At 33.7% G+C, this 25,733-nt stretch overlaps 1 pseudogene; it reads right to left on the bottom strand.

Moving 5' to 3' along the window:
* Nucleotides 1-365: 365 nt before the first annotated feature.
* LOC143410745 (coiled-coil domain-containing protein 34-like) lies at nucleotides 366-24,940 on the bottom strand (annotated as a pseudogene).
* Nucleotides 24,941-25,733: the final 793 nt, after the last annotated feature.

Below are 25,733 nucleotides of genomic sequence, written 5' to 3'. Positions count from 1 at the left end.
TTAGAAATGCATATTTAGACAAATTAATCTTAATGTTATGTTCTTGAACATAAACATCAGCAAACAATATAGAGTATGAAATAATATAGGAAAAATTTTTGGTTTTATGGGTATTACAGTGTGGTTTTAATATAAGCTAAACATAAGCAAAATTGTTAGATTTATCATGCAAAACAATATGCCAAGATCAATCTTAGAAGAAAAATCAAAATGTAAAAAATACCTTTCTCAATTAATCATTTAGACTCTATATAAAATACAAAAATAATCACATCAAGTACTAACTTGCTGATTGAGAGGTAAAAAATCTTTTTGATTTCAAAATTAAGTAGCTTTAGGTAAAAGCATAGTATTTTCCACATATACTATCTTTCCATTTTGCACAGAGTTCCCAGGCAGAGATTGCTTCTGGCTTTATGAATTACCAGAGATTACCTGTGTGGCTGACCTATCACAGGTCTTGTATTTTTCTTTCCTGATAGATCCTTAGCTTCTTTGGGAGGTGGCATATGAATTGGTTTCCATGGAATTGAATTACAAAAGGCTGGTTCTGGATAGGAAGTTCCACTGTAAAAACCTACAATCACTGAAAAATCAGAACAAAACAAAACAACTAAACTTCTTGACAATAATTACTTATTTTAAAATTCCTAGAAAATATTAAACTGTCAAAAAGGCAAACTATCACTGACACACCAAGCTAATCTGAATACTTTTAAAAATCTAACACTTTCAAATATAGCAATGTAGTAAAAGATAATTCTGAGAAGCCAAAAAATAGTTAAAACATATACAAAAAATAATGCTGAGAACCCAAATAATATTGTTAAAATCAATGCAAATAATAACACCTGCAAAGTTTTTAATATGGAATTAATTTCAGAACCATAATATTGAATAAAACCTTCATTTTCTTAACCCTGTCTAGGAAATGACTTATTTGTGAACTAGTTTCCCCTTGTCAGAGACTAAAATTTACAGAAAATTTATTTTGCTTATACAGTTAAAGTGAATCAGATTTTTTAGAACAAGGGAATTTTGATTTATTGTTATTCAAGTTAATAAGATTTCACAGAATCAGTGAAATTTTATTACTAATTAGAGAGAGCATCTTTTGATGAACATACTGTTTAAAAATTGTGATGCCTGACAATAATAACTATGTGAAGGAAGAACATTCTGTAAATTATCTTCAAATCCTTTGGTCATTATAGGCACACAAATTCCTTTATTTCATAATTTATAAAAATGATAGGATAAAGAATAAAGACTTAACAGAAGTACAGCATGCAGCCAAATATGTTGCTTATTAGAATGAAGGGAAGGGATGGGGATAGGAAAAAAATAGAGTGAAATGAATTTAAAATAATTTTCATATGATGTATATAATTGCACCATTATGTACATCCATAAGAATGGTATGTCCCATATTTGTTTAGTTATATCAAAATGAATTCTACAAGCATGTATGACTAAAGAGAACCAATCAAATAAAAAATAATTAAACTCATTCAAAAAGCAAAGTAATTTAATAAAATAGTCCATTGTTTTAGCAATTAATTTCTAGTCAATATGTATATTCCCACCTAAAGTCTTAGCTTTACTATCTAATCAGTAGGTCAAAATCATTGCTTATTGCCCTTTTTTTAAGCAAGAGAGAAAGAAAGAAAGGGAGGGTGGCAGGGAGGAAGGTTGGGGTAGGAGGAGGAGGAGAAGGAGAACAAAGAAGCCATCCTCAGTAGCTAAAATGGATTAATGGATATAATGGATGACCCCTATGACATATAAGAGAGGTCTAATCCTGACAGAAGGAATGTTTCTTTCAGACCCTGGCAGCCCACTTTGACTGCATAATATGTCAACACACACTTCACCAAGATGGTCAAAACAAAGTCTGGAATATGTTCCACTGTGTGAACAAAAGAGAATGGGAGTATTTTTAAAAATAAATCATTTAAACAAGCGAAGGCAGCTGTCATCAAGGTATGAGCTTTCAACATAAAACACAACGAAAAATATGCAATGCCATTTATCATCAGACCAAGCCTAAAGGCCAATTGGTTTTGTTTGATCATGTGCTATTTATAACCCACCCTGTAAAAATAATGTGCCAAAGACACTGGAAGCTCTGCCTTAGAGAAGGTTAGAAAAAGGGTAGGCAAGATGAACCATTAAAAACATCCTGAGTAAGGCTTTTTCATCCAAGAATGTGAGAGCACTACCAGGGATGCTAACAATTGAACGCAGGGCTGTATGCATGCTAAGAACATTCTCTGTGACTGAACTACAATTCCATTCCTGAGAATTTAACTTATTTCCAAATGTTAGAAATCATTGCTTAAAAGTGTAAGTTTGAAGTTCTACAACCATTACCTCTATATATCATTTATGGAGAATGAATAAATTCCTACCAACATAGTATAATTTTCTAAAAGATAGTAATTTGAAAGAAAAATAAATTTTATGTTTCTATTTCTGTGAAAAAGAAACAAAATGTATAAAATTTGCTTTTGCAAACCATACTTACGTAAGCCACATAACATTAAAACTAACCTGTAAGTTTTCCATTGGCATACCCATAGCTCTTTACAGCTGGACAAGGTTTACTTTTTGCATTTTCCAACCATTCCTTAAACTTTTATCTGCTATTTCCTTTTTCTCTTGCAATTCAGCTTGCCATTGTTTTTCTTTTTCCTTAAAATGACAAGACCAAAGCATTCCCAAGGATATTCTATAACTAAACTTTCCATTCAAATTCTACTGAGTCTTTTCTCCCAGCTGTTTCCTCTCTCAATGGCTTACTGGCCATAATATTGAATTATATTTCTGTAATTTGGGAGTAAAATTGAACATGATCAGGGATGTGATATTAATGTGTCTTCCTCTAAACAATAAGATATCAAACCCAAGAAAAAGGAATCCACCTTCTTTTTAAAGTAATTTATTATACAGTAATATGACTAGATAAAAGTATATTGAAAAAATATTTAAAACAACTAACAACAATTTTGAATATGACTGAAAAATATATAAGCTTATTGAAATTACTCAATGTAAGGAAACCAAAAATACATATTCATTTTGAAGCTTAAAGACAGCATAATATAAGTAAGGATAGTTTCATATCTTTATGCTATGATACGGTCAATTTTCTAATCTTATACTTTTTCTAAAATATAGTTGGCACCTATGAACACCAAAAACATATTCTAACTGGATACTTTAATAAAAATACCTTTTCTTTCTTCTTCTTCTCACATTCTTCAGCAATTTTTTTCTTTAAACATTCTTGATATTTTTTTTTTGCTTTTTCTTGCAAATGTTCTTTCTCTAGTTCTTTTGCTGCTTTCTTCTCCATTTCTTTATTCATTTTTTGTTCTCTTTCTTTCCTTTTCTTAAATAAAAATAGAAATTTTAATTGAAATACCTGTAATTATTCTCACATAAGGAAGGATTGTTATATGCAATAATTTTCTAAACTTCTATTATTCTTAAAATAAGTGGTGTAACAGTGGTTGGCACAATGCGGTTTATGAGAATATATAACATACTGCAATTACCTGTTCAATGTCAATAACAGATAGTTACTGCTTGGCTGTAAGTTTCATTAGGACACTGACAAAGATCTTGCTCACCAACATATACCTGCAACTGGGATAGTACTGAGTAAATAACAGGTTCTCAATAAATATTCTTTAAATAAATAAGTGAATAAATATTTCTATCTGTTAGACTGCTGAATCCTAGTATTTTTAATGGATGTTTACCCTCATATATATGCACATTTCCTAGATAGACAATTTGTCAATACAAATACTTGGATAAGTATTCACCAAAAGTGTGTTATAGAATTTAAGTGAATAATGCCTGCTGAAGATTGCATATAAGAACATAATTGGGCAAATATTTAGGTATACTGTTTTATAGCGATCAGAGATTTGCAAACAAGGCTAAATGTCAAATTCGGCCCACAGGCCATCTGTATTTGTAAACAACATTCTATGTAAGTACGGCCAACTAATTTTGCTTATATATTTGCATATGGTTTCTTTTATTCTACAATAGCAAAGTTGAATAGTTGCCGTAGAGACTGCATGAGCAGAAAACCTGAGATGTTTAAGATCTGGCCCTTTTCAGAAAAAAAAATAATTTTTGACATAAAATATAACTCAATGCTTTTCTTCTCCTTACTCAAATGATAACCTACCACCTGTAGTTAAATTTTAAATAAATAATGACATGGAGATTTCTCTTTATCAAACTTTTAGAAATTAACCTGAAAGGTATAAAAGGAATATGGAATACAAATATGTATATATGTATATATATATAAATATATATATACATGTAAGTTTTCATGGAGCAAAGAGAGATGATCCCAAAAGAGAAATTCCTTCCCTGAAAGTATCTTGTAAAATACTGTATTATAAATTAACACCCAATTAATAAACATCAGTTACATATAATACATGTCCTGTTCAGTGCTGAGCAGCACAAGCAAGTCTTGAAAATCAGGGCTTGTACCATTCCTCAAGTTGATTTATATCTTTCTTGCTCTGCAGTCAATAGTTGTGAAAAGGAATTCTTTCATAACAAAACCTCAAAAGCCAATGGAACAATAATGGGTTTTAATTACTCCTCACTGACAGAAAATCTACAAACTGAAAATGGTCTTGGAATATATCTCTCTTAATCTGTGTGATTTATGACTCTCCTGCCTAACCTCACCAACAAGAAATCATCCAGTCCCTACAATGTTTTTAATGACAGAAACTAACACTTCATTGGTATCTATACCTCGCACTACTCTATGTACTTTATTATACATATGGACCATCAGTTAATTCTTACAATCCCAGTATGAGGTAGGTACTATTATTATCCTATTTACAAAGGAGGAAAGGAAGGCACAAGAGGGTAAGTAATTTGTCTAAGATCACACAGTAAGTAGTAGATCACTATAGACCACAAAGACTTCAAAATGGAGGAATGCTAAAAATAATGTTATGCCAAAAAATTTAAACCAAAGCGAAATGTCAAAACTTTTTAAAACATACTACTTCTCAAAATTAATTTAAGAAGAAATAGTATCTGGATAACCATTTATTATTAAAAAAAATCAAAATTTAAAAATTTACCACAAAGTACTCTAGCTTCTGATAGCTTCATTGGTAGTTTGCAATGTACATTTAAGAAAGAAATAATACCAAATGACTATACAAATTAATTTTATGATTCAAGATAATATCAGAAACAAGGCAAGATAACTGCTCTATAGCCCAAAATGTGAAATAATTAGAAATACATGTACAAATGAGGCATAATACCATCAAAAACTAAATAAAACTGAGGAGAAATAAGACAAATAAATGGAAAAAAACATATTCATAAATTTTAAACTTGATATTACTAAAAGCCATTTTCTCCAAAACGAACTACACATTTAACAAAATCCCAATAGTGCCAGGCACTATTCAAGCAGGCATAATTAGCAAATCTGATAATCAGATGCTGAATTACATATAGAAAGGTGCAAAGGAACTAAAATAAGTTTGGAAAAGAAGACAAAAGTTGATTTATATGTCTATTTTTTAAAAACTATAAGTTCAATAATTATAGAGGTGTAGTAATAAGTTATTACTGCTGACACAGGATATAAAATCAATAGAAGAGAATAGAATTCAGAAATAGATCTATGTGTGTGTGTGTGTGTGTGTGTGTGTGTGTGTGTGTGTGTGTGTGTTTGTGTCTGTGTGTGTGTTCAATTGATTTTAAACAAAGTGCCAAGGTAATTTGAAAGGGAAAGGATTATCTATTCAATTAACAGTGGAACAATTGAATATATGTATGCAAATGAATGAACCCCAACCTTTAACTCAACAAGATATTAAAATGAACTCAAAATAAACATACAGGTAAAGCTGAAGTTATAACTTCTAGAAGAAAACAATAAATATTTTATACTCTTGAATTACACCATGTTTCTTAAATAAAGACATACAAACCATAACCATAAAAGGAAAAAATTGAAATATGAAATATTGTCAAAATTTAAAACTTGTATTCTTTAAGTTGGGCACAGAGGTGCATGCCTATAATCCCAGTGAATAGGGAGGTTGAAGCAGGAGGATCACAAGTTCAAGGCCAGCCTCAGCAACTTAGGGAGGCCCTACACAATTTAGCAAGATTGTGTCTCAAAAAAAAGGATGGGGATATATCTAAGTGGTAAAGACTACATGGGTTAAATCCCCAGGGAAGGAAGGAGGGAAGGAAGGAAGGAAGGAAGGAAGGAAGGAAGGAAGGAAGGAAGGAAGGAAGATCATTTTGCTCTTTAAAACATAGTATTTAGAAAAATTAAATGGGCCATGAGTGATGGCACACACCTGTAATCCCAATGACTCAGCAGACTGAGGCAGGAGGATTTCAATTTCAAAGTCAGCCTCAGCAACTTAGCAAGGCCCTCCTACACCACTTAGTAAGAAACTGTCTCAAAACAAAAAATAAAAAAAAAAAACTGGCTGGAGATGTGACTCAGTAGTTAAACATCCCTGGATTTAGTCCTTGGCAAAAAAAGGAAGAAAAAAATAAATGGGAGAAAAAATTTGCAATGCATTTATCTGACATTGGACTTGTGGTCTGAATATATAAAGAATTCAAAGACTGGGGATTAGCTCATTGATAGGTGCTAGAGTAGCCTGAGTGAGGCCCTGAGTTCAATCTCCAGAACCACATTAAAAAAAGAAAAGAAAAATTGAAGAGAAATGTACAAAATTCACCCAGTGTCACATGTACCTATATTCCCAGCTACTTGGGAGACTCAGACAAGAGGATCACCTGACAAGCCCAGGAATTTGACGTCAACTGGGGTAAAAAAGTGATGTCACCAAGATCCCCATCTCAAAAAAAGAAAGAAAGAAAGATAGAAAGAAAAGAAAAGAAAGAATAATTCCTACATGTCTTTTGACGGAGAAAGGAGACTTGTTGAGGACTGAACCCAGAGCCTGCTAAGCATGCTCTCTGCCACTAAGTTTTACTCAACCGTGAATTCTTACAAATTCTTATATCTTAATAAGAAGTCATGTAACCCCTTCAAAAAAATGGGCAAAAGACTTAAACTGACACAAAACAAGTCCAAAAGAAGCTAACAACAAATGTAGCTCAGTTGTAGAATGCTGCCTACCATGGTCAACAAGTATAATAAACTAAATTATGTCCCTTCACCTCCTATGTTGAAGGCCTATCTCCCAGTGTGAGGAGATAAAACCTTCCAAGAGCAAATCAAACTTAAATGAGGTCTTAATCCAATAAGACTGAAGTCCTTTAAAGAGGAAAATACACCAAAGATATGTGTGCACAGAGAAAAAGCCAGAAGACAAGCCATCTGCAGGCCAGAGGCCTAAATAGAGTCCAAACCTGCAGACACTGGGATGTGAGAAAATTTTCTGTTGTTTAAACCACCAAAGTCTGTGGTATTTGGTTATGGCATCCCTGAAAGACTAATACAATGAGCTTATAAAAAGATGTGAAACAGCATTAGATCTCATGGAAATGAATATTAAAACAATGGCATATACTACCCATACACTGGAAGAACAAAAATGAAAGACTGACATTATAAGGTTTGCCAAAGATGTAAAATATCTGGAACTTTTATAAATAGTCATGGGAATATATATTGGTATAAGCACCTGAGAAAATACTTTGGCTATTTCTCATAAACACATTCTTACCACATAGCCCAGCAATTCAGCTCCTAAACATTTACCCAAAACAAATGAAAACAAATGTCCAAAAAAGACTTGTATATAAATGGTCATGGAATTTTATTCATAATATCTCCTAATGGAAAACAATCCACTGACCATCAACTAGTGAATGGATAAACAATTTGTGCTATTCCATGGGAGACTACTCATCAATAAAAATGAATCAACAATATATGAAATATCAGGATATATTTAAAAACAAAAAAAGTCCAACACAAAGAAGTCCAACACATTCTTTCATTCTGCTTTTAAGAAAGTATAGACAGTACAATCTTATGTACAGAATAGAAAGATTACCAAGATATTTGGAGCTGTGGCTGGCTATGGGAAGGGGAATGGGGGTTGGATGTGAAGGGAAATTTCCGGAGTGATGAAAATTTTGTATTCTTGACTGTGGTGCTTATTAATCATACAGGTATGCACATCTGTCAAACTCATAAACTTAAAATAGGTGTATTTTATTGCACAGCAGGCAGTCATAATAGTCACTGCTTCTGAGAAAGCAGTCTGCCATTAAGTGGTTTCGGAATTTCTAGCACACTGGTTCTATATCACAGAGGACAATAATTAATCATTCTTTTCTAAAATGGTGCCCTGAAAGAACCTTTGTTTCTTACAAGTAAAAGAAATTAACAACTGGATACTTAAAGTTTTTGACTTTCTATTTTAATTCTTCTAATAGGGCCTACTTGGCACATAGAAAAAGCTAAGTAAACATTTGTTGAAATCATGAATGATACACTGATAACAGTGTTATCAATCATACACCTTGTTGATTTGAATTAAGTCTTTCAAATAAAATATCAGTGTGCTTTGAGAATTAAAAACAATTTTATTTTTAAATAACTTTTTAAAACATTGAAAGTAGAGGTCTTTTTCAAAATTCGTATTAATGTGTAAAAACATTAATCTGGAAAATAATTTAGCATAGCAACACAAATATTAAGTGTACTCAATGAGATAAGATATTTGTTTTAAAAGAATTTCACAATTTACAGTCATATTAGAAGAAAGCAATCTTACTAATGTGTACATAAATTCTTTTGTCTGATTTTTTGATAAAACACAGTGAAAATGATTTAGAGAAAATAGCAGCCCAAGATAAAACTAAAATGAAGCTGTAGGCAGCACAGGACCACACACCATGAAATTTAAACAGAAAGCTAGATGGCAGACAGGAAGAGAAGAACCAGGAGAGCAGTCTTTACAAATACAAGTAAATGTAACTAAGGCTGAATAAGATATCTGATAGTTTTTAAGAAAAAAAAGAGGGATCAATTATTTTTTAACATGCACAAGAATGCTGCAGAATAGGTAAATTAATTTTTCAGGGTTCATATCTGAATCATTTTCTACCTTATGGAATCTTGCTTTCAATAATTAGTGATTTATGTCATGGCAAGCCACTTACTCCAAAAGAATTTTTACCTCAAAAATAATTGGATGAGGTCTACTACCACTAACTAAAACAGTGAATATATATCAGATATTCCTCAGCAGCATCTTACATTCTTAGAAAAAACAACGATTATGTTTGATTGGCATGGTAAAATTAGCTTAATGAAGTTAGAAGGTAAGAGAAGCTTCTTGAGGAGAGAGCACACCATACATGGAGAACTATTTTTATATAAACTTCAAAAATGTGTCAACCAAAATTTTGTAATGGTCATATAGACTTATTTTGATTGTGACATTTATTCAAAGTACTCTTTTGGGGATGAAGTAAACAAACACAATCCATAGTAATTGATTTCTAAACAAACACAATCTAAGTAAGGATTGAATACTTTTATGGTTATAATACACACACACACACACACACACACACACACACACACACACCTCTCTAACCAATTTCCTTCTTCTAATGCCTGGATGATGAAGATTATGTTATCTTCAACTTACTGAAATTATTTGATACTCATAATAATATCACTTGGCATCACATTCAACAATAGGTAAGGACAAAAGCTATAATTAAAAATTTAAATCCTTGTCCTATAATTTGAGAATTTATCTAAATTCATAGTTATATTTTAATAATAAAATCAATTTGAAACATACAGAATCACAATATAAAACAAAGTGATAGCAGAGTATTTTTTTAAATGGAGGTTGGGGGGCAGTATTAGGGATTCCACTCAAGCCCTCATGCATGCTAGATAAGCAGTCTATCACAGAGCTACACCCTATCCTAGACCTTTTTTCATTTCATTTTGAGTCAGGGTCTCAGAAAATTCTCCAGACTGGCCTCAACTTTGTGATTCTCCCATCTCAGCTTCTAAAGTACTTGGAGTCAACAGGCATGTGCCACTATGCCCAGTTATTTTAAAATTTCTAATGTATCAGGCTGGGGTTGTGGCTCAGTGGCAGAGAACTTGCCTTGTACATGTGAGGCACTGGGTTCGATCCTCAGCACCATATAAAAATTAATAAACAAAATAAAGACCTTTAAAAAAATTCTAATGTGTGATCCAACATTAGAATGTATTAAAATTGAAAGTAGGGATATGAAGGATAGCTCAATGGTTGCATGCTAGCCTAACATGCTTAAGGCCATGGGTTCAATTAGCACCATAAATTAAAAAGTAATAATAATAATAATAATAATAACAACAACAACAACAACAACAACAACAACAAAAATTGAAAGGAAGAATAGGAATATAGCTCAGTGGTAAAACCCAGCATGAGTGAAACCCTAGGTTTGATCCCCAGCACTGCAAAAAAAAAAGAAAAAAGAAAATTCATTCACTCATTCAATTAACAAAAGCTTACTATATACAAAGGATTATAAACCTTGTAATGGATAAAAAATAATATAAAAAAGAATTCTTGATCTTAAGGATCTTAAAATTACAAGGAAAGCAAAGGGATGTACATAATACAAAACAGCCATTTTTTTTCGTTTTTTATAAAACATATAGAAAATACAAAGCACCATATGATAAAGTGCTATTAAAGTTAATATAAATTGAACAAAGATTCACAGGGAAGAATCTCTAACATGTGAACAGCCAATCTGTATATAGAAAGTAATCTGAGTTAGATGACAAATTGAAAAGTAGAACAGAGGATATGATGAGATTCCATCCTGATAAAATACCATATGTAAAAATTAGGAAATAAAAAATAGTAAAAAGATAAGTATTCTCAAAATTTCTCAAGAATACATACTCTTGAGGCCTGGGAAGTACAGCCAAAAGCTCAAGATTTCTAGGAAATTTATTTGTATCTTTAAAATAATGTAAAAAATTTAGTGCTCTCTTAGTATATGCAAGGCCCTGGGTTTGATCATGAACACTTTGAAAAATAAAATAAAAATAAAACTTACAGTCTACTTCTTTATATACCTATGTTTGCTTTACTATAAAAATATAACATTTTCCTCTCAAAACATTTCCAGTAAAACTAATACTCCAAGAAGATTGGGGGCGGCTGTGATTATCTTGTGTGAGCTCCCTAAATAATCTCAGTAAAAAGAATAAGCATAGAATAAAGAGAAAACAGATGGTAGACATGGCTGAAATGCTACTTTGGCTCAGGGAATAGAGTGGAGACACTTTAACCAGTCAGTCTAGAGTTGGTAAAATCTCAGTCAGAAGACAGTACAGGTGTGGAACATAAAAAAAAATAGACATAAGGAATGACAGTCAGATCTATGCAGCAAAGATTAATCTTGCAGAGACATACAGGAAGGGTTTATTCATTTAACAAATATTCCTGGGTACCTCTAATGTGTGGTAATGAATAAGCTGTTGGATAACTGAAAAAAAGAAGCAAAATTCCTGATCTTATAAGAACTTATATCCTAGTGTGAAGAAGTAAACAATAAAGTTGAAGGAAGTAATGAGACCATTCAGATAATAAAATAGAAGCAGCAATTATATATAGTAAAGAAAGGGATGTTTTGGAGCAACATAATAATTATTATTATTAAGTGGCTGAAGACACAGTAGAAGTAATAGAAATAAAGGAATAATAGGAAAAAGTCTATGAAGAGGAATGGAGCAAAGGTATTTTTTTTAGGTGTACACATTTGGAGTTTCCTGATGATCTAATGGATAGAAATCCAAGACTCAAAAAATTCAAGTCTAAAGATTCATACTTGGTGGGGCTGGCATTGTAGCTCAGGGGTAGAGCACTTGCCTAGCACATGTGAGGTGCTGGGTTCCATCATCAGCACCACATAAAAATAAATAAATACAATAAAGATATTGTGTCCATATACAACTAAAAATATTTTTAAAATATTTAGAATTGCTGAATTCAGGCAGACACTAGTAGAGTTCACAGGGACAGAAAAGAATAAAATTAGAGGGCATCCAGGCTCTGTAGTGCATGCCTTTAATCCCAGTGACTCAAGGGGACTAAGGCAGGAGGATGGCAAGTTAGAGACAGTCTCAGCAACTTAGTGAGACCCTGTTTCAAAACAAAATAAAAAGGGCAGAGATGTAGTTCAGTGGTAAAGCATGCCTGGGATCAATCCTTAGTACCAAAAACAAAAGAAGAGTAAAGGGCAAAGGGCAGAAGACAAGAGACTTGATAAATATTCATGAGGGTAGGGGTAAAAAACAAAAGCAAAACCCCAAAAGAGAAAGAACCAAAGAGAAATATAAGAAAAATATAGCTAAGGACTAATTGGAAGAAAGACTTTGAAAAGAGATGTTAGGATTTGTGTATGCATTTTTTTCCTTTTAACCTGTTCATTCTTTTTCTGAACCCATTCCTTGTGCTTTTCTTCAGCAATTATCTTTTTTTTCACATTCTTCCATTTTTTTCTTTTTTCTAGTTGTTGATTTAATTCCTGTGGATTTCATTTAAACAAAAGGCAATGTTTAAGGGAAGTTCCCAAATCACATATTTTAAAAAAGGTTGAGCTTAACCAAATTAAACAAGAATATAGTTTCCATTATACAATATATACCACTACTGATAATAACTTACTTAAGTAACTAGTCTACAATGAAAGAAAGCATTGGTAAAAATATAAGTCATTTTTTAGAAATGCAAATAATTGCTTGGCAGCAAAACACTAGTTTCTTAGACTAAATTTCAGCTAAATTACCCTCATTGAAATCAACTTTCCCATACATAAATTTTGGCACCACTGTAAGCTATTGGCAGTGGCTCAAGAGAATTGCAACTTTTTTTTACTGTTATAAAAAGGTTCAAGATTCTTACTGAAGCTACAGAATAGGAATTAAGTAATCCCTAAATTAAAATTTTAAATCAGAGTTACACCCAAGAAGAAATCTAAAGAAGGTATTCAGTTTTCCTTAGAGAAAAAAAGAATCAGTTTTCTTCACAGATTTTATAGCTACTGGGATATAAAACAAAACCAAATTCATACCTCAGATTATTTAACTGTCTTGCTGTCACCAGAATCTACACGTCTGGGCATTTCCTTAGAAGAAAGAATGTGGAAGGTACGGCCAAATAAAACTACAAGTTGAATGCTACCACTCTGTCACTCATCAACTAAATTATGGCTTTAGTTGAGAAAGCTATTCAAACTAGACTTCTCTAGGACTCTACAATCATAATTACTGGTTAGTTTTCTTTCTTCCTTAGATACTAATAATCAGATACATTTATGAATCTTCCATTGTTCTCCCTTTCTCCTTCCCATCTTTCCTTTCTCTCCAAATACTTACCTCCATGGGCAATTTTCCAACTCTCAGGTTAATTCCAGGGTCTTAAATGAAGATAAAACTTTACACCAAGAACATATTTTTTTGCATTTTAGAATGACTAATCAAAAGATACTTGTTTACTATGACTTCTGATCTTAAAATTCCACTGCAAAGAAAATAGTTGCCCTGTCTCACTTAGAAAATCTTCAAACCTTGAAATACCATATCCCACAAAACAAATATCCACCTTGATAGGATTCTTCACTAGCTCATAGCTGTTATTCCTTCATTACTCACTCAATACACTCTAATTGAGTGCCTGCTATTGATCTAACAAGAACTGTGCATGTACACACACACACACACACACACACACACACACACAGAGAAAGATGAAATTTTAGAAGTCTCTCATCTAATCTTTTCAATATATACCAAAGAATAAAGTGCTACACTGTGAGTTACTGGGTATTAAAAAAGGAGTTTGGAGAAAAGAACAAAAAGGGAAGACAAAGAGAAATGGTTTGAACCAGGATAGTCAGAAATGAGCAGTTTCTTAAAATAGTGAGAGAAGATGACTTTAAAAGAAGTGAAAGATGTGGGTGGGGATGACGATTAATTTAAAGTGTGGTACTAATTTCCTCTTTAGATAGAAAGAGGTTTTTTGAAGACAGTAAATTGAACACTATGATGAAGAATAAAAGTCAAAAGTGATGATTTAGAGCTCTTATTAAGACTGAAGGCTGAGTTTGAAATGATCAATACATTTCTGAGGGAGATTGACTAGAAGGTTATGACAATATACCCTATAAGGGGAAGACATTCTGGACTTGTGCCAGAAAACAAGTAAAAGGAGAAAAACACAGAGTGTGTGTGGGTGTGCTGATACGCATGTGTGTATGTATGTGTATATACATGTGTATAAATTTACATATAGTAAAAGGCTAGATATAAATCTGACAACTATACATTCAAAATTTTCCAAACCAGTTCTAAATTTTTGTTTAAAAAAAGTTTAAGTGTATGATTAATCATAATTGATTATATTTATATACTTTTTAACAGTCTTCAAGTAACTCAAAAGGGGGAAAATTAAGATGTTGCATTACTATTTTATGAATACCAAATTTTAGTTAATGTTGATATAGGTGATAATAAATAAAAGATCCAAAAGTAGCTAGAAAATGCTACCACTGACCTGAATAGTACTGTATTCTTATAATGTCTATTTAAGTATTTGGCTACCCAGAATATACATCACATTCTCATACACTACCCTCTCTTCCAAGGCTAGCTACTCTTAGAATTTCCCATGCTGAATGGCTCCATCTATTCACCACTGAGGCAGGCCTCCTCCAGGATACAGCAGGAGTCTTCTTTCCAAAATACCCTGTGTGTTCTTCTGGCACACCACTGAATTTCAACAAGATTATAGCTATTTTCCCTTAGAATAAACATTTGGTAATGGAAAACAAAACTCCAAAGAGGGTCCTAAACATGCATCATTATTTCAATACACTTTGCCTATTTTCAAATGATTTTTTACTATTGAAGGTAACAAAAACAAAAACAAAAACAAAAAACAAACTGACAATTTTGAGTTTCACCAACTCTATATCCTACCCTATTCCTTCCTTAATGGCTGATAAATTAAATAGCTGAAGATTAAATGGTGAGGTTAAAAAATAACAGGAAAAAAAGAACCTGGACTAGTCACAAAATAAATAATTTTTATAATTTTGAACAGATTACATTAAAATGTTAAGTCAAATGTTAAAAATTAGAATTAGCCAAAGACCACAGAGAACTTAGAAGAATTAAAGAATTATTTTAAATAATAAAAATGTAAATATATTTAATAACCTACAAAACCAATATGCTAGCTTGCATAATGTCAATGTTAATTTTCAGTGTTTACCATGTTTATCATTTCAACATTATTACAAATGTATAACATTTTTAATAGGGTAACTGTAAAGGGTTAAAACAATTTTTAAACTCAATCTCACAGAGATGTCTAAAACAAATTTAAATGTCTGTTACTGAAAACAAATTCATGAATGAAATGAGCTTTTTACTGATTCAACTATCCTTTAAGTTTTCCTTTAAGTGGGGCATGGTGGCACTTGCCAGTAATCCCAGCAGTTTGAGAGGCTGAGGCAGGAGGATTACTAGTTCAAAGCAATCAGCAACTTAGTGAGGCCCCCAGTAATTTAGTGAGACCCTGTTTCTAAATAAACTACAAAAAAGGACTGGAGATGTGACTCAGTGGTTAAGTACCTCTGCGTGGTACTGAAAAAAAATTTTCTTTAAATGTTAAAGGAAGAAAATAAGAAAACAAGAATAAGTTAAAAAGCAAATACTAAGTCTGATCTATTTATTTCTAGAATGTTTCTTAATAAAAAGCACATAAATTGGAAATCTAAAGAACTTAATACCAGTTCCAGCTCTGCTACTAACCGAAACCTTGGCAAAGTTACTTCTCTCGCCTTCATGCTTCTTAGCTTTTATAAGGATCTGAAATAAACAATTCCTTATGGTCAAAAATCTGTCCTTTTAATGACATGGTTTGTAAGCAAATTAGGGAATAGAAAAATAAGGGAAAGCAGGACTTAGGAAATAAAGAGAAAGGCATGAAAATCCAAATAGATTTTGGCTGAAATTAATGATGATAAGCCATCTTCTAATTCTGCATTGTTTTCTACCAATATCATCAGTCCCCCAACACCAAATGTCCCTCATATATCCTGCAAAGCAAACTGATCCTACTTCCAATGAAAGTACCTCCAATTTACACTTTCTGGATGACAGAAGTTAAATATTATTTCTGCAGAAAGCTATAATAGTTTTAGGCAGTATTCTTTAAAAGAAAAAAAATAAATAAATTTTTCACTCAAAAAAAATAAAATATAAAGACCATCATAGCTCAAAATAAGCTAACAAAACATTGAGTATATGATCCGTATGTTATGGTTGATAGGTACAATTCCTTGGCATAACTAACAGGCAAGGTTCATTCAAAAATGTCTTAAATTGCTTCAAAGTTAAGTAATGAAGTTGCCATAAGAAATGTCAAATTACTCAAAACATTAAAAGACTTTAATACATACAAATAATTACACCCTGCAATATGCTTAATGGTTGTGGTAAGGGCTTTATATTTATTATTTTAATCTGTTCTTGAAACAAATCTTCAGAGTAGTTATTATATACTTTCATATGTAATAACTAACTCGTATTGAATTCTTTATATATAGTAGGCCATATCCTGATATTCATTTAGACCTCATAATAACAATAAGAGGTAAATATTATTCTCCCCCTTTTACTGATAGTGATTCTCCTTACAAGTGACTTCTATAGTAGCTAGAAGAAAACACAAATGAACTGTGCTTTACCACTAATTTACTCTACCAGTGTTTTCCAAGTTGTAAGTCTAAAATCAATTTAACAGATTATAATTGACTTTCATAAAAAAGAATACCATGTTTTGAATAAAGTAAGATACTTTTTCAAATATATATGTATATACATCTATGTATAGGTTTATAGTTATGTTCAACATGAAAAAATTAGATTTCTCACTGTGAACAGATATTTTTCAAAAACACTACCCAAGGACGGATGAACAGTGGTAGAACCCTGGCCTAGCATGTGCAGGGCTCTGGGTTTGATCTCTAGCAGTCTAAGAAAAAAAAGAAGCAGGAAAAATAAAAGCCACACTAAACATTGGAACTAGTAATGTTAAAAGAACTAGTAATGTTAAAATCTAAAGTTGAGGTAATGGGAAGAGACTGGGGTCTCAAAAATAAACATTAATTATGAAAACAAATTTTAAAAAATCTTCCCCAAAGGCTAAAACTAGCAATGATAGAAATGCCAATACCAATAAAAAACCAAATCAGCCATCTTTATACTTTGTTTCATTTAATCCTCACAAAAATCCCATGACAGGTACTATTTTTCCCACCTTGTCCAGATGGGGAAACTGAAGTATGAAATCTAAATAAATTGGCTAAGATCATCCAGCAAGTAAAAAGACTAGAACTAGAGCTTTTATTAAGCCTGGCTGAAACCAAACCACAAAGTCTTTTTCAAGCCCTGTGCTTGCTAAGAGGAAATAAATACTACTCTCACAGTGTACATTTCCAGGAATAAATTTGTATTCTAGAATACAAAGTATCATGTAAAAGGGAAATGCCAGAATATACTAATTTACACAATCATTTGAATCATTCCAAGTCTCCTGAACAGATGATTGCCTACCTGGTATAAACTCATCACAAAAATAACAACTAATTTCAAAACCAATATGAAAAATTTCAAGGAAGATCATAAAGGGCAAAGAAAGTGCAAACCTTTAGTTCCCATGATTTTTTATAATAACATGGTTACTAACAGACTAGAATAAACTAAAATATCCAACCATAGTGTACCAGTTTACTATATTTTAATACACATTAATACATTTTAATTATATTTTAATAATAAGCAATCTTTTTCTTTTCTTTGCTTTTCTTTTTTTGTGGTGCTAGGGATTGAACCCAGAGCATTGTGCATGAGAGGCAAGCACTATACCAAATGAGCTATATCCCCAGCCAATAATAAACAATCATTTTATAGTGATGTTGAAAAATATTTAATGAGGGCTGGGATATAGCTCAGTGGTAACATGTTTTCCTAGCAAGCACAAAGCCTTGGGTTAGATCCCCAATGCAGCTCCAAAAAGTACAAAAAAAATTAAAATAACATGGAAATATATTAATAATATAACAGGCAAAAAACAGATTAAAAAGATTGAAACTATTTCACTAAAAACAAGAAGTATCTTTCACCATTTCTGTGATAAAAAGAAATCAGAGAGTGAGTCTGGATAGGGAGCTTAGGTGATGGCAAGTTACACAAATCTATTTACTTGCCAGGGCACATGCTCTTTGGTAGGTAGAATAGATTCCTGTCTCTATTTCAATTTTTCTCTTCTTTCCTAGAACTTTTCCTGAGTATATAGTTTAATTTACCTAAGAGCAAAATTCTATTGTATGTCTCTCTAGATATACATTTGTACATATAATCAGCCCTCTGTATCCATGGGTTCTGCAACCATGGATTTAATCAAGCATAAATTGAAAATATGCCAAAAAAATTGTGCCTATACTGAGCAGGGACACATTGTTTTCTTGTCATTATGCTGTGAGCAATTCAGTATAATAACTACTTAGGTAGTGTTCACATTGTATTAGGTGATATAAGTAATTAGAAAAGATTAAAAGTAGATTGGGAGATATATACGTTAAATGCCTTTATATAGAAAGACTTGAGCATTGAGTATTTTGGAATCCAAGAAAGTCTTGGAATCAAACCTCTTGGATACTTAAGATGACTGTTTTTATTTTTTAAAAAACTTACATAGAAGAAAGTTTAGAAGGCTATATTCCATAATTTTAACAAAGATTATTATTAGGTGTTGAAATTAAAAGAGCTTTTCATTTTCTTAATTATATTTAGCTATATTTTCTAAATGTACTTCTAATAAATATACTGCTTCTACAATTAGATTTATTAAGATTAATATAGTAAACAAATACAAATAAATGCACACACATTGTTTTCAGGAACAATAAGATTAACATTTTAATTTACAACAGCAACTCTACTCTGTGAGCTCACTGTCATATAGAAAGAATACTGTCTACTTGTACCTCTAGAGCTTTCTGTTGCAGCCGGTCATGTTCTTCTTTTTCTTTGCCAACAAACCACACCTCCCATGGTGTCAGGCTGCTTTCTCCTAAGTGGACTTGTTTCTGTTCTTCTTGGTTATCTTCTGATTCAACTTTACTGTTATGAAAGAAAGGATATTGTAGAACTTGTACACGAAATACTCCTCTTACTAGTCAAAAATCATTTAACTATACAATGAAAACAAAATCTAACAACATAATTTCAATACTGTTATTTTAAAAACATATGAATCAATTATATAAAGCAAAAAAAATGAAAAATCAGGAAAAGGAAATCTAATTTTGAATTACTTTACTCATTTAGTTATGCCACTCTCTTCAAAAACCAAATTATTTAAAAACCCAATGGAATAGCTTGAGCCCAACCTATGTAACTCAAGGTCACTTGAGGAAATTATTTATTTCTAAAATTTTATTTTTTATTAATAAAAATTCTATCTATACAAGTAATCACTAATTACTACTAGTACACATAATCTTTTGTAGGTGTGTGTGTGTGGTACCAGGCATTGAACCCAGGGCCTTGGACATGCTCCTGAACTATATCTACAGCTCCACTACCACATACACACATATACACATAATGTTAATCAGATCCTGGGGCAGACCTTTTCCTTTCCCTCCACTATATAGAATAGAAAAAAAGTAATGTGTACATATATACTGAGAGAATGATGAAAAGCAAATAATTTAATAATTAGGAATTCTGGGTAAAGGATTTAAAGAAAAAGAATATAAAAGTTTTTTATATTCTTTTTCTTTAAATTTGAAATTATTTTGAAATAGAAAGCTATAGAAAAAAAATATACCCTTCTCTTTTTCAGTGCTGGGAATCAAAGCCAGAGCCTCATTCATGTTAAGTATACTCTGTATCAACTGAGCTACACCCACAACTGCTGTGGCCCTTCTCTCCTTCAACATTTAATATTTTGTTTGATGACCTTTTGCCAGTTCTTAGAATATACAAGACTCTCCAATCTGGTTATCTCTAATCATTGTCTTCATCTCCACTTTGTACCTTCTATCAGTCTGACTCTTCTGGGTACACAGAAAATTAACTATATGAGTAAATAAAGAACAGAAGGATTTGGCTGGATACATAAGCCTCACAAAACTTATGGAAAACTTACAGTACTCAGAGATAGGAAGGTTGTTCAGTACCCAACATAGCTCCAGGGGCAAGTTTATTATATAGACTCAGGTATGTGTATCTTCAACATTGTTCCTTCTAACAAACAATTGCCTCACAACTGCTTTGTACCACTTTTTATACCTCATAGATTCAGTTTCCCTAATTTTTTTGGGGGGGGGTTATGTTATTTAATCATCCATTCATGTCTTTTCAGAACTTGTATTCTAAGTGGAAAAGAGACATTGTTAATATATTATTTCTTAGGCACATCTTTCCTTTTCAGTCTTGCATTATGACCTCATCTGTTCTCAGCTTCAACTATCACTACATGCTGGTGATATCTGGATCAGCTATTCTGGGCCAGATCTCTATCTTAAGTTCCAGACTTATTTCCAACAATTTTATAGACTGCTCCAGGATATTGAACTCAGTCCATTGAAAAAAAATTCTAAGCATTTTCCAGCATCCATCAACCTCTTTCTTCCCCACTAAGAAAAATTTTACTCCTTTTATAATCCTAAATGAATGTTACCACCATCCACCCAGTTACCTAATCCAGAAATCCAGATCTGACTCCACCCGTTAGCCCTCCATGTCTGATTCCCCCTTCCCTCATGCCCATACAATCACTAGTCATATCAGTTCTACATCCTTCAATTTTCTCAAGTGATTCTCTTCTCAAACCTTTCAAGCACTCCAAACATAAACAGTGCCTAGCCTTCCCTTTTAAATCATTCTCTAAACCTGCTGCCAGATTTGCCCCTACCAATGCATCCTTTTATCATGTAACTTCTCATCTCAAAGTTCTTCAGGGTCCATTTGCACACAGGATGAAATCCAAACTCCTTAGCCTGACATCCATAAATTGACTCCTGCCTTTCTTTTCATAAATGGGTGATCCAGACTCTACATTTCAGTCATGTTGAACTTCTGTGGGTTGGTAAATACACTATGGTGTTGTACTCTTCAGCTTTTGCCTAAAACTGAAATGCCTTTACTCTACCTTCACATATGGCCAGATTAAGAGCTTACTTTCATGAGTAAAACAGCCTGGGGATAAAATCTCTATCTGCTTCTTCCTAGTTTCTGCACATATTAAAATTTCTCTAAAAAAGAGATCTCATCTGTAAAATGGAGATGACAGTAGTAGCTGCATGAAGAAGTGAAGCACTTAGTATAGTTCTGGACCCTCAGTAAGTACATGCTGTGCCATTTATTATAATTATTACTATAACTAACTCCTATTCTTCCTTCAAGATTTATTCTGATACTATATTGTCTGGGAAACTTTCTAAAAACTTCTGGATTAACTGCCTTGAGCTTCCTGTCACTGGTCTCCCTCTGCCACCGGCCATGAGTTCCTTAAAGAAAAGTACATGAATGAATGAATGAATGAATGAATGAATAAATAAATAAGAACATGGCTGGTTGTGATAGCATAGACCTATAATCTCAGCAATGTAGGAGGCTGAGATAGGAGGATTGTATGTTTGAGGCGGAAAAATATAAAGGTTTAGGGCTGTAGATTAGTAGGCTGTAGATTAAAGCACCTTAGATTCAATCCCCAGGACTGGAAAAAAAAAAGGAAGGAAGGAAACCAAATATGTCTTGACTGAGGGTCTAGATTATGAAACACTGTTGAAAGAAGAAATTAGTCAAATCAGTTTTTTTTTAGATAACACTTTAAATACTTCCTGCCTTAACATTTTTAGTAAACGTGTTCAAAATGTATAGCATATAAACTACAGATATACTCCTAATAAAGAAAAGCTTCATAATTAGCTATTTATGACAAGAAACTTATTAAGGCATAACTTTCCTAAATATAGTTATATGAAAGACAGAAAAGAACTAAATAGAAAAGCAGTAGGCCCAAAGCATATTATAAAAGACTCCAGAAAAATACTTTTCATCATCTTGTCTTGAGGTCATCTTTGATCATCTTCTCAATCCCAGCCAATACACTTGAAGGTTAATCCTCTTTTAAGCATAAATCTACTTGTACTGAAAATTATCTTGAGGGATTGGGGTGTAACTGAGTGGCATAATGCTTGCCTTGCATGTATGAGGCCCAGCACACACACAAATCTGAGCACATAGATATGTGCAGCCAATGCCTGAGTCTATCTCAAAGAAGCCTTACTCTACTAGTATGCCACAATCAGATGTAGCTAGTAAGGGGCAGAGAGAGGCATAAAATCCCAGAGCTCTTGGTTTCTCTGTACTCTACAGAGGATGCTGATAGCCCAAAACAATGGCTGGGCTATGACTCAGGCTGCCTTCCTTTATCTCATCCCATACAAGCTATCCAGAACAACAACTAAAGGAACACAGTCATCTTCTAAAAGAAAAGAAGTGCTAGTTTTTCTGAACCATTTGAAAATAATCATGGTATCTAACTATTCTCCAGGAAGGAGAAACAGGAATTCATTCAACACACATTTATTGAGTACCTAATAAAAATCTAACACTTGCCACACACAAGACCTAACAAATTCTGCAATCTTTCTAGACCCACATCCTCAGCATTCTTTTGACTCATGGGGAATGAAATGTGCTTAGGCAGCCTTAGCCCTATTAGCTCATTCAGGCTTTGGGTGAGACATAGATAGGTCTGGCTCCTCCCTTGACAGGTTCCATTTGATTAGCATTTTGGCTTGTGGAAGCTAATGCAGGGTCTCAGTAGTTGAGCTGCAGTTTTTCATGGTCATTTATTCCTCAGGCTGATAAACTATGTCCACCTTGTTTAGTCCTGTTAATTATGTTCAGAAGGTATTTCACACATCTTTAAAATTCATTTTAAAAATATCTAATACCCACTAAGTCCTAAATAATCCCTACAAAACATAGATGAAAATGGTCTCCTAAAACCCTAACTCTTACCACTGAGTCTATGGGGTTAATATGAGATGGCCTCTTTCTTGTTTTTTCAAGCAGCCTGGACAGCCTGCATGGTTACTCTTCCTGGTTTACATTTCCACCAACATACCACTCATCTTTAAAAGAGTAACTTTTGTAACCATGTATGGGTCATTTAAGATGGTTCCCCATTCCATTCATTCATTCCTTATACAGAGAGGGGCCATCTTTTCACTCACACATAAAGTATGGGTTCTCTGGTCTGCATTTTTTAGATCTCCTGTATTGTTCCTTATATAGTTTGATGATCAGAAACTTGTAAATTGGCTTCTGAAGATGATGTTTACCCCCAAATAGACCTACATTATTACAGTGATAGGCCTTTTGCTTCTATTTCTATACACCCTAAAATAGTCATGCTGTATAAGAGGGAACCTGATCAGTTTACCTCACTACTAGGCCCAGGTCTGCTAATAAATTGGTGTATGCCTTTGAGTCAGACTTTTTATTTGTGTTCTGTGATGCAGTTTTATCACATGTAAAAGAGTGGACCGAGCTGGGCTTTAATTTAATAAAATCTTGAATATTTTATTTATGATCCCCAGTACCTAAACTAATATGTGGCAAAACATAGATGTTTGCTGACTGAATCACTGTAGAAATAAACATTATGATGGTTTTTTAATAATCCCTTTGCTTCAAATATTCTTTGATACAACAATAACTATTCCACTGAAAGTTTGTCCTCAGATCAGACACAACCCTGCCTCTGCATGTTGTCGTGGACTAAAATCTGTGCTTCAGCTGTTTACACTATTACAACCTACTACATAAAACACATTTTGGAACTAAGATTATGGACAAGAGTTCTTCAGTTCACCATCTGGATTTCTGAGGATTCGTAAAACTCCTGAAATAGAAGCAGTTTCGTGTGTTTGAGACTATATACGGGTCATTTTTAAGGAAACTGAGATAGCAGCAATTAAAGAGCTAAGAATCAGAAAACATGTCATCTGTAAGAAATGGCCCAGGACTCTCTGCAGAAAGGGCTGCATTTAAGGATGCAGGCGCCTGCTCAGCCTCTAAGGTGGAAGACAGGAGATGGTTTTGGTTTGCTGAAGGTACTTGGAAGGGTCCAAGAAACCTTGGGACCGGTTGTATAGGTCGGGCAGCCTCAGGTTTACCTGGCGCGCCCCGGTAACTCTGTTCCTCTTAGGCTCAACACCTCGGTCTCTACGTCATGGGCATCTTCGTCCACATCTTCCTCATTCTCTCCTTCACCATGTTCATCGTCAAAGGAGAAGCTGTGGTGGCTGAGGGGAGACAACAGTGACATGGTGGAATTGCTGCAGCTCTGAGGCAGTGGCGACCAACAGATAGACGTCGCCACCGCCCCCAGGGACCCGTCATGAAGGCGGAGAAGGAGGCCACGGAGGCCTCAGACTCGGAACTGCAGTCCGCAGAGAACAGGATGCCAGGAGGGGAAGAAGCAACACTCCACAGCCACACAGCCCGCGTCTGGCCCGTCAAGTTCAAACCTGCTGAGCTGAGGTGGGGACATGCTCTCCTAGCAGGCCCCACGCGCTGGGCCTGGCCAATCCGGGCCGGCCAGGTGCCGCGTTTCCATGGCGACGCAAGGAGGATGCGACGGCTGTGTCTGGGCCTATAGCGCATGGCTTCCTCTCTGTCTGCCCTTCTTCCTGTGTCTGGAAGGTGCCTGTTGCTTTTGAACTTACTCAATTCTGCCTTTCTTCCAGCTGACACCTTCGCGGGGACCTGGGCTTTTTTTGAGGTGTTGTTGCAGACCATTTGGTATTTGAAATAACGTTATTACTGAATAAAGCAACTCCTCTTAAAGGGAAAGAGGCAGAATTAAGGACTAACATCCACCCCCCACCCCACCCCCCACCCCAACACACACATAAAATCAGGATTATGTGCACCAGTCTTGATTTCCTTGAACAGGTCATGCTTTTTTGAGGGTGAGGTAATTTAACTTTACAAGTGTATCCATGAAAGCAGGTTTAGGTGGCATGGGGATGTAGCTCAGTGGTAAAGTGCTTGCCTAGCATGCATGGGGCCCTGGGTTCCATCCTTGCTACCAAAAATAATGCAGGTTTAGGACAATCTTTTAGTGTTTTGATACATCTTGTTTGCCTGGCGTCTTAAGGCAACTAGTCTGTCTACACCTGCGAATTGTTTTTACTTTTTTAAGCCTCTATTATGTGCTAAGCCTCTAACCTTTGCTAAGCACTGGGGTAAAAGCTGCTGTTACTCTAAATTCCTCATCTTTTGGTGGCGAAAAATTTAATTAAAATATGCTGTGATGTGTATTTTATGAGGAAAGAATATTTTGTGGGAACTCAGGGATTGGAGATGGGGATAAAGGTAGCAAGAAAGATGACAAACATTATAAAGCTGGATGCTTTATTTATACTGTTGTAAATTTAGCTCTGTCTAGTTCATAATTTGTATAACTGGTAATGTGAAAATGGACAGTGGCTAAAAATAGCACATAAAGTTGTTACTGATCAAAGAGTAATACACCATCCTTGATGAAGTTTAGATCTACAAAATTTGACACAGGACAATGAGATATGAT

This window comes from Callospermophilus lateralis, chromosome 11 (assembly GCF_048772815.1).
Source record: "Callospermophilus lateralis isolate mCalLat2 chromosome 11, mCalLat2.hap1, whole genome shotgun sequence".
Taxonomy (NCBI): domain Eukaryota; kingdom Metazoa; phylum Chordata; class Mammalia; order Rodentia; family Sciuridae; genus Callospermophilus; species Callospermophilus lateralis.
This window is presented reverse-complemented; position numbering and strand designations above follow the sequence as displayed.